We start from the raw sequence: 10,446 nt of genomic DNA on the forward strand, positions 1-10,446 counted from the left end.
AATCTCTTCATTAATAACAACAATGAACAAATGGAACTTGAAATTAATAATGCAATACAACTTACATTAGCAACCCCCAAATAAAATACATAGGCATAGATCTAACAAAATATGTAAAAGATCAATAGGAGGAAAGCTACAAAACTCTGATGAATTAAATAAAAAATGAAGCGACAGATCATGTTTATTGATAGGCAAAGTAAATGTCATCAAAATGTCAGTTCTTCCCAACTTGATATATACACTCAATGCACTCCCTAACAAAATCCCAGGATGTTAGTTTATGGATATCAATCAGCTGATTCTAAAGTATATATGGAGAGGCAAAACATCCAGAATAGTCCACACAATATTGAAGGGAAAAAACAAAGTTAGAAGACTGATACTTCTTAACTTCAGCTTTTACTATATAACTATATTATTCAAGATAGTATTCAATATTGGTGAAATAACAGACATATAGATTAATGAAATAGAACAAAAAGCCCAGAAATAAACTTTCATAAATATAGTGAACTGATCTTTGACAAAGGAGCAAAGGAAATACAATGGAAATTCAATGGAGTAAAGATATTGTCTTTAACAAATGGTGTTAGAACACCTGGACACCCACATTACAAAAAAAAAAATGATAAAAATTTTAAAAAAGAATCTAGATAAGGAATTTAACCTCTTCATAAAAATTAACTCAAAATGTATCACAGACTTAAATGTAAAATGTAAAACTATAAAACTCCTAGAAGGTAATGTAGGAGAAAATATAGATGACCTATGGTTCCACGACATCTTTTTGATATAATACCAAAGACATAATCAATGAAAGAAAAAAATTGAAAAGCTGGACTTCATTAAAATTAAAACATTCTGCCCTGTGAAAGACAATGTCAAGAGAATTAGAAGACAAGCCACAGACAGGGAAAAAATATTTGCAAAGACACATCTGATAAAAGGCTGTCTTCTAGTATACATAAAAAGTCTTAAAACTCAACAATAAGAAACAATCCGATTAAGATATGATCCAAAGACCTTAAAGACGCTTCATCAAGGAAGAAAAGGAGAGGGCAAATAAGCATATTTAAAGATGTTCCACATTCTATGTCACCAAGGAAATGCAAATTAAAAAGCAAGGTACCACTATACATCTATTAGAATGGCTAATATCCAGACACTGGCAACACTAAATGCTGGTGAGCATACGAAACAACAGGAATACTCAGCCATTCCTGGTGGGAATGCAAAAGAGTACAGCCACTTTGGAAGATAGTTTAGCTGTTTTCTGCAAAACTAAACATACTACTACCATGCAATCCAGCAATTGTGCCTGTTTGTATTGAGCCAAAGGAGTTGAAAACTTATGTCCACACAAATATCTCCGCATAGTTGTTTATAGCAGCTTTACTTATAATTGCCCAAACTTGGAAGCAAGCAGGATGTCCATCAATAGACAAATGGATAAATTGTGATACAACCAGGCAATGGAATATTATCTATTTAATACTAAAACGACATGAGCTATGACATAGAAGAAATTTAAATGCATATTACTAAGTGAAAGAAACTAATCTGAAAAGGTTACATACTTTAAGATTCCAACTATCTGACATTCTTGAAATGGTAGAACTATGGAGACCAAAAAAAAAAAAAAAAAAAAAAAAATCAGCGGTTGCCAGAGGTGAGATAGGGAGAAATGAACAGGCAGAGCACAGAGGATTTTTGTGGTAGTAAAACTACTCTGTATGAAACTATAATAATGATATATGTCATTGTACATTTGTCCAAATCCATAAAATATACAACACCAAGGGTCAGCCCTAAAGTAAACTACAGATTTGGGATGATTATGATATGTCAATGCTGGCTGACCTTTGGTAACAGATGTGACATTCTAGTGAGTGATGTTGATAATGGGGAAAACTATACATGTGTTGGGGTAGGGATATATGGGAATTCTCTGCACCTTCTCCTCAATTTTGCTGTGAACCTAAAACTGATATAAAAAATCGTCTTTAATAAAAAATCTCTGAGTTAAATCTGCATCTTCTCAACTGGCATTAATGATTAAAAGATAGCTGTATGTCCTATTATCCCAGGGCCTCCAGTATTCCTTTTAATGAACAGATTAATTGCCTCTATCAACATGGCAACCTAATTGAGACAATTAATGCTTCCAGCAACTTGCCAAAAAAGACATGAACAAAACCATGGATAGATAATTAAAAAAGATCTGAAATGACTGTGCTTTTTGTTGTATAAACTCACTCTTAAGATGTTTTTCAAACATTTCAAAAATCAGACAAACATGAGAACACATTTTGCAAAACTTGAAATTAGTGGTTGGTAAGAATGCAGACCTCTTTTACAAAACCTAAATTTGCTCATCAGATTAATTTCAAAAGTAAAGATTTCAAACACATGTTTACCAAAGGAAGCATCAGGATGGGGAAAATTGTGTCTATTTTTTCCTATGATATCCTGAACTCCCAGAATAGCAACAAACTGGACATTTGTAAGTATTCTTGAATAAACGGAAGGCTAAAATAGACAGCACTACAAACATTATATTCATATGATTGTTCAGAGATATTAACCAAGCATTTTTTAATCAAATCAGGTAGAAGTGAGTGCAGTACTTCCAAAGCAGTGTCCCATACTGTGGAGATAGCTCATGAGGGAGATGCCATCATTCTGGAATGATTTGAGAGGTGTAAGATTGTTTCACCGAGTGCCTGGGTGGCTCAGTCAGTTAAGCATCTGACTCTTGCCTTCAGCTCAGGTCATGATTTCAAGGTTAGTGAGTTTGAGCCCCATGCTGGACTATGCTCTGACAGTGCAGAGCCTGCTTGGAATTATCTCTTTCCCTCTCTCTCTGCCCTTACCCCACTTGTGCGCTCACTCACTTTTTTTCTTTCTCTCAATATAAAGAAATAAACTTATTTTTTTTGTAAAAAAAGATTGTTTCTCAATTTCTATTAGATATGAGACAGAATTGGTCACCATTTATCACATCTGTCCATACTAAAAATGACTATGACTAAAGAGGAAAAGGACCCCAGCATCTGATTATGGGTGCTTTGATCTGAATGGCCTACATGTTGACTAAGAACACAGAAGTGTTCAAGTTCAATCTATTCTCTGAGGAGTCATCTTTAAAGAAAACACTTTGTTTTTCTATTTATAGGTACTCTTTTATTGAAAGTTGCTCATATGAAGGGAGAAAATGCAAATGCAAGAAAGTAGCCTGAAAAGGAATACGAGTCATTATTTGCAGTTTTCTAGAAATATATATTGTAAAACTATACTTGAAAACACTGTTCTGATTTGATCCTGAGATCAACTCTTCATAATAGGACCTCTAACAAAGGCTTGCAGTTCATAAGGCAATTAAGGCTAAGTGACTCTCTGTGAATTAAAGGAAATAATGAGTTCACTGAAATATGAAGTACCGAGGAAAAAAAAAAAAAAAAGAAAGGAAAGGAAACAAACAAACAACAACAACAAAAAACAACTCCAGAGCTGTGCACCAAGAATAAAATAAATGATGCATAAATTACGCAGTTCAGGTAGATTTGTCACTTTCCCATGATTGGTTTAAATTAATGGGCCCCTGCCTGTTTCCACAACATGATTACAAAAATAGCCTCTCTTAAGAGAAAGCAAATATGTAGTGTCTCAGCAGTATATAAGTTGGTCTGTCCACTTGCAAAATTTTAAATAACTGGTTTGTTCAGGGAAATCATAGCTCTAAAGTATTGTTTACAATGTGTGCAGAATCACATCATAATGACAGCAGAGTTAAGTTGAAAACTTTCAAGTGACATACATTATCATCTGAATTGGGAAATCAAGTATGGAAGCTTTGAAGCAAGCAAAATAGTAATAATCAATACTGAATTTTAAAAAATTAATAATGCAAGCCAACTGTTAATGAAATAGAAAGGCTATTCACACACACATACCAAAGAAAGGCTATTAATGGAAATAAGATCAACTTCAAATTAGCATGGACGATTTTTTTAATGTCGGCTTATATCCCAAATATAAAATCTCTAAGTACCATGGAATCTGACAAGAATTTCAAAACAAAAGAGAGAATAGAATGATTTAAATGTTACATGAGGAAATACTTTACAAACATGTTTATGAGAGGTTACTAACATCTCACAAAGTAATAATTAAGTGCATTCCTAAATTATTAATTGCAGTGAACTGAAGTATACATATTTTTTCCATTTTGAAAACTGAACATTTTCTTAAAAAGAATAATTCTCTAGTTGTTCAAAATGGGAATGCAACACAAAGGTACAGTGATAGAATGAGACATGCTAATGAGATCCTTCCAGGCAATGACTCCTTATTTGCCTTTATTTCTCTAAAACTGAAGGGTCAGTGGCTGAGACATAAAAGATGGTAAGTAAATGTTTAAATAATGAAATTGAACTGAGTCCTAATGAACATAATCATTGGAGTCAGACAGCTTTAGTTCAATTCTTGGAGCCATCATTTACATGCTGAGTTGTCTTGGAAAAAGTCACCCAATCTATTGGACTCATTTTTTTCTTTCTTGAAAATAAAAATGTCCCCACTTTTTCAGGTCATTGTAAAGATTAAATGAGGTTATATGAATATTGAGCAAATGTGGCACACAGAAACATGTTGTCAGCACTCAGATCATGACAGCCGTTGTTAGTAATGTCTTCTGGTTTTTAGGACATTCCCAAAAGGACAGCTCTCTCAGCCTCAGTCAATATGCCGAGCTGCCCCAGGAAGCTTAGTTGCCTATTTCCTATTCCCGGGCTATTGCATTCCCTCTCCCATCACTTTTAGTGCATTCGCTTCACTTATGTTAATTCTTATTATTGCATACACTCTGCTATTTAAAAATTATCTGCCCTTTCATGAGTCTGCTCCAGTAATATGTGAGTTATCTAACAAGAAGAAATATGTCATATCAGTGACCGATAGAGTCCTTTTAGATAGTAGGCGCAACCATTTGATTAATTATCAATACACAGGAAATAATCTTTCCTTATATTTTTCTTTTAATTTTTATGGATAAGTCCCTGTTTGAGAGAAAAAGGTTGATCTTGGAACATTGTGCTATAACTTTATTAAAATAAAATTGAAGCACCTGCGTGGCTCAGTCAGTTAAGCATCTAATTCTTAATTTCGGCTCAGGTCATGATCTCTGGTTTCTGGGTTTGAGATCCGAATCAGGCTCCAAGCTGATAGCCTGCTTGGGATTCTCTCTTTCTCTCTCTTTCTCTCTGCTCCTCCCCAATGTATTCTCTCTCTCTTTTTCAAAATAAGTAAACTTAAAAAAATAAAATATAATATGATGTTATGACACAAAATGCTGTTGTCAATGTACTTTGAACATGGAGTTGTGGATGTGCTGATGCAATGCCTATTAACCATGAGATTCAAGAAGAGGAAAGATTAAGCTGTGTGTGGGAATTTAATCAGAGTATCACACGATAAGCACACATCGGCGCATCTTTAGAGGTCCAAGAAAAGAAATTTTAATTTACTTTGTGAAACACAAGCTTCAAAAGGTATTTGATCTACTTATAAAAATGAATTCAGGAAGGAATTGAGTAAAGCTATAAATAATAGATCCACAGTAAAGTATTAAAAGGAAACTTAAAAATCATGAGGAGAGAGTATATCCCTCACCTTTGGAAATTTTTATCTTGGAACATAATTTCTGTGCTGCCATACAAAGATGTTTTAGAGTTACTTTCAGAGAAGTTTAGATTAATTCCATCAGCACAGTATTTCTTACATCCTTACTATAAAGAAAGTTGGAAAGTTATTTACTCTGTTTTCATATTTTAGAGGAAGGAGAATCACATGACTCAAGTCTCTGGAATACATTAAGTAGATTTTAGAAATCCCCGTATGATCAAGGTCCCCAAAGCATAGAACTTTAGGACAAAATAAAATGGAGGGAGAAGGAAGGAATGAATGGAGGAAGGAAGGAAGGAAGGAAGGAAGGAAGGAAGGAAGGAAGGAAAGAAGGAAGGAGTGTCTTAGAACATTGTTATTAAGATTTTTGTATAGATGAACTGTGAAAATTGATATTGTATCAGAACTCTTATCTCTAACTCAGACACAGGGAGATTTCAGATCAATTTAGTAGGAAAATCACCAAAGAATAATACTTAAAATTTGAGATGCAGAGAGTGAGGTCATTGAGGGAATTATTCCAATGACCTGAAGGACTTCAGTTCCATTTTAATCCTGCTTAACATAATCCCCTATTATACACACTCTATATTTCAAGAGCTTTGTGGAAGCACATTTCTCAAATTGTTACAACCTAGTTCTCACACAAAGAAATAGTGAGTACATGTTGAAGTTTTATTTAATCCATTGAGTGATCATCTCAGAAGAATGACTTGAGATGATCAACCAAACAAAGAAAAAAAAAGAAAGAAAGAAAGAAAGAAAAGAAAAAACAGAGACATACACAGTTAACTAGGGCAAGTAACAAGTGATGAGTACTACGTTATGCACAAACTGGTTAATATCCTTTAGGCCAAGGAGACTGTCATTGCTGAAGTCATCTTCTCTATGGGAAAGGAAAAACTATTAACCCACCTTACATTTTCCTGCAAAGTTAACCTGTAACTATATAGGATGCTAAAATAGCTGAATCCCTATCAATTATGAAGCTACTCCAACAAAGTAAAATTCCACAAGAACGACAGATGGTCATTAAAGAGGATTATTAGGACATGATCTAAAATGATATTAAAAAGTCTCACAATCATCATATGCTTAATTTCCAAATTCCAAGTATTACATAATGTTTCGTGCACACCAGCTAAAGAAGATGAAATAGCTTAAGGCACAATTCTAAATTCTTAACTAAATTCAAGAATAGGAAAGGAAAAAAATGCATGGATGGAAAAAAAACTTGCAAGGATTAGGAAGAAAGTGAAATTTCATATTGATGCTGGTGAGTGGAAGAACAAAGATGTGTGGGAGAGAGAGACACACAAAAAAATCATTCTTTGAGCTCTATGACAGCTATAAAGCCATTTCTATATAGGGAGAATCTCTGTTTTCAGGTAGAGTGGGAAATGTAGCGGTTTCCGCCTCTTCCAGAAGAATCACAGGATTCTCAGGAAATAGTGGATACGGGAATGCCATTAACTTCTCATAGGTAGGAAACATAGTGATGATTTATATCTCTTACCTAAAAATCAGATATAGTCCTGGCCAGACAAACCTGGTGCTTTAAAGCTGTTTCAGAGCTGTGTGTCTGGATGGCAAACTGACCTGACTTACCATCACATGTTGGGACAAATAAGAGACTTTCTAGAGACAGAAATCCAACTTCACCCCCAAAGAATCCCAGACGTTGTTTAGTACCATGAGTGTTTCCTCTGTTTACCTCTTAAAACTAGCTTTTCCCAATCCTTAACACTTGAAAATCAACCAAAAAAGGTGAAATCTCTATTAGTTTACTCTTGGAAATCTTTGTGAGCATGCTCCCTCTTTCTTATTCCCTTTTCCTTTTTTTTGCTACTTTTTGTAGCTCCTAGAAAATTACCTCTATAACTTGACACTTCCTTACCTAAAGTCAATCCTGCCTTTTCCCTAATGCTGAAGTATTCTTTGAACCCCCCAGCCCACCAGGAGCAGACATTGCACTCTTCCTTCTCGGTGGATTTCAGGAATGTGAACTGATTGGCATCCTCTTTCTTGGCTACTGCTCTTGTACCCATGTTACTTTGTCCAAACCTCTCCTCGCTATTATTACCTAATAACACATCTACTTTGATGCATTCCTAAGGAAATTTGGTACTGTCGTAATTTTCACTTCATGAGGTTTCTGACTTTATCATATTTTTTTCATTAACCTAGTAACAATTAGGCAATCAGGAGTCTTAAAAGAGACATGCTGCAGTCAGAAAGGTATTCTGTATCTTATTCTCCAGAAAAATAATCTAGTAGGGGATTTAAGCAATTACATATCTAGAAAGTAAAGTACACTTGCTAAGAACAATAAGCAATGCCACACTAATCCATTTGATTTTTGGAAGGGTTAATGGACTGGAAACTACCTGAGGACAAGGATTACATCTATGGAGGTCATCACTGAAACCCTAGTACTTAGCAAATAATAGGTACTTATTAAATGTGTGTTGTATGAATGAATGACTGACCAGCTAACTAATTAAGAGTGAGTCATAATCAATTTCCAATCATAGTATGCAAGGATTTTCCTCGCATTTCCAACAGTTGTTAATAAAGTTTTGGGCGTGATGGATGTTATAAACCAGCCAAAAGATAACTTCTACCTATCTTCTTTTAGAAAGACAAAGCTAGAAAAGCCCAAAAATAAGAGATGTATTACCTATTTAGTATTATTTTATGAACAAAATTAATACTGATTTGTTCCATTTAAAGAGTCTAAATTTCTTGGAGATTTAAAAATATATTGTTTAAAATTTTTAAAAATTAGCTAATTAATGAGATTAAACATACATTGTTTTATAAATATGTGATCCTACTTTAGGATAAGAAAATATAGGTAATTCTGATTTTTAATGATTCACTAAATAGAATAGCAACATTAACTTTATGGTAATGGAAACTCTTAATTGAAGAATTAAGGAAAACATAAAATTCATGGAGTCTATATTATCCAAATATCCAATCAGATGCTTCCATAGCATGGAACTATTTGAGATTCTGTATTATTCGGGAAATACTGATATTCTTAAATTATTGTATCACATTTCAAAGTGATGTTACTTAATTTGCTCTTTGGTCTTTGTATGTAGAGGTCATGGTCTGTAAGCAGAAAACTAGTCTGTTTTTTAAAAGATACTATAAAAGTAAAGTAAAAATAGTATATCTTACTGGCAGTCTAAGAGGAATTTTTGTAGTAGATAACATGTTTCCATTTTGACCTTTTCTGGGGTAAACAAAACATGTATTATTTGTAATTCTTCCTAGATAGTGGATACACATATTAAAGTAAAGGCATAGGGAAAAAAAACAGGGAAAAAAAACCAAGGACTTTTCTTTTTCTTTTCAGTCATTTCGAAATGTGAGTCATCAAAGCTTTATAACAATGGAAACTTTTGAAAATATGAAACAATCTGAAATTAATCCATTAATTTCTTATGTATATGTGTTATTTTTAGAAAAAGCAATATATTTCAAAGCAATTTAATATTTGTATAATACTGGATATATTAAAATTATAATTATATAATATTAATTAAATTAAATGACACTATAATAGTTAATGCTTAATATTAAAACAAATATGCATTATGTACAATGTTACATTTTAAAATACTAGCATGTTGGATTTATAATTACATATAGATTAATTTGAGGAAACTTAATTTTGGCTGTATTACCAAATAAATAATGCATGATTTCTGTAACTAAAATCAATTTACCATGTCTTTGCTTTACCAGTCTTACTCATTTTTTAGTAACATCAGATGACGAATTACGTATTATACCTTCACTCTGAGTTCCTTTGAGAACTTAGAACTGACAAGGTACCTATGCTAATGTCATATTGGTCTGTTATCAGACAAAAAGGCATTTCATAAAAGTGAGCTTTCTAGATACTGAAATTTTAATAAATGTAACCACTGAACAATTATTAAATATTTTATGAAAATCTTTCTAAAATGCAAGATATCTGTATGATTTTTTTAAAACGTACTCTGAATATGCAATTAACTTCACTTCATGACTATGTTATTTGTGTTTGTATTTAAATTCCAGTATATTAACATACCATGTAATATTATGTTCAGGTGTATGATATAGAGTCAATACTTCCACAGATAGCCAGTGCTCATCACAAGTGCCTTCCTTAGTCTCTGTTACCTTTTTAACCCATCCCCTCCCCACTTCATGACTATGTTATGTAATTAATATTGCTCACTATAATGCTTTGCTAGATGTGTGTGTGTGTTTGTGTGTGTGTGTGTGTGTGTGTGTGTGTGTGTGTGTGTGTGTGTTTATAGTATGAAAGGCAAGACTTAAGCATGCTTTGGTGCTTTTATAATTCTTGAACTTGCTTTCTTTTATCCACCTACTGCTTAACACAGTTCTAGCTTCTGCAATAATAACTTCTGCTTATATCCAGTTGAACTTTTCCCACTATTCTGCCTCTACAATGTTCTATACTCAGGAACCAAATAAAACTCATGACTGATATTGTACATACATTGAGTTAGAATCTCTGGACTCTAACTGTTGAAAGAAATTTCTATTACCACAACAAATACCCATTTTTAGTAAATAGGCAGACAATCTGTTAGCTTTTTTGGACATTAAAGATAATTTTTTTATCTTTGGGTTCTTGCCTCTATTCTGAGTTACTGTTATAAAATCTCAAGATAATGAGGTATCTGTATATACATGTTAGTCATTGTTACTCTGCAAGGCAGAGGCAGAAATTAT

At 33.3% G+C, this 10,446-nt stretch overlaps 1 pseudogene; it reads right to left on the reverse strand.

Annotated features, from left to right (window-relative positions):
* LOC131513122 (mitochondrial calcium uniporter regulator 1-like) overlaps window positions 1-7,733 on the reverse strand; it is a 155,830-nt pseudogene extending 148,097 nt beyond the window's left edge.
* Window positions 7,734-10,446: the final 2,713 nt, after the last annotated feature.

This window comes from Neofelis nebulosa, chromosome 5 (genome assembly GCF_028018385.1).
Source record: "Neofelis nebulosa isolate mNeoNeb1 chromosome 5, mNeoNeb1.pri, whole genome shotgun sequence".
NCBI lineage: Eukaryota > Metazoa > Chordata > Mammalia > Carnivora > Felidae > Neofelis > Neofelis nebulosa.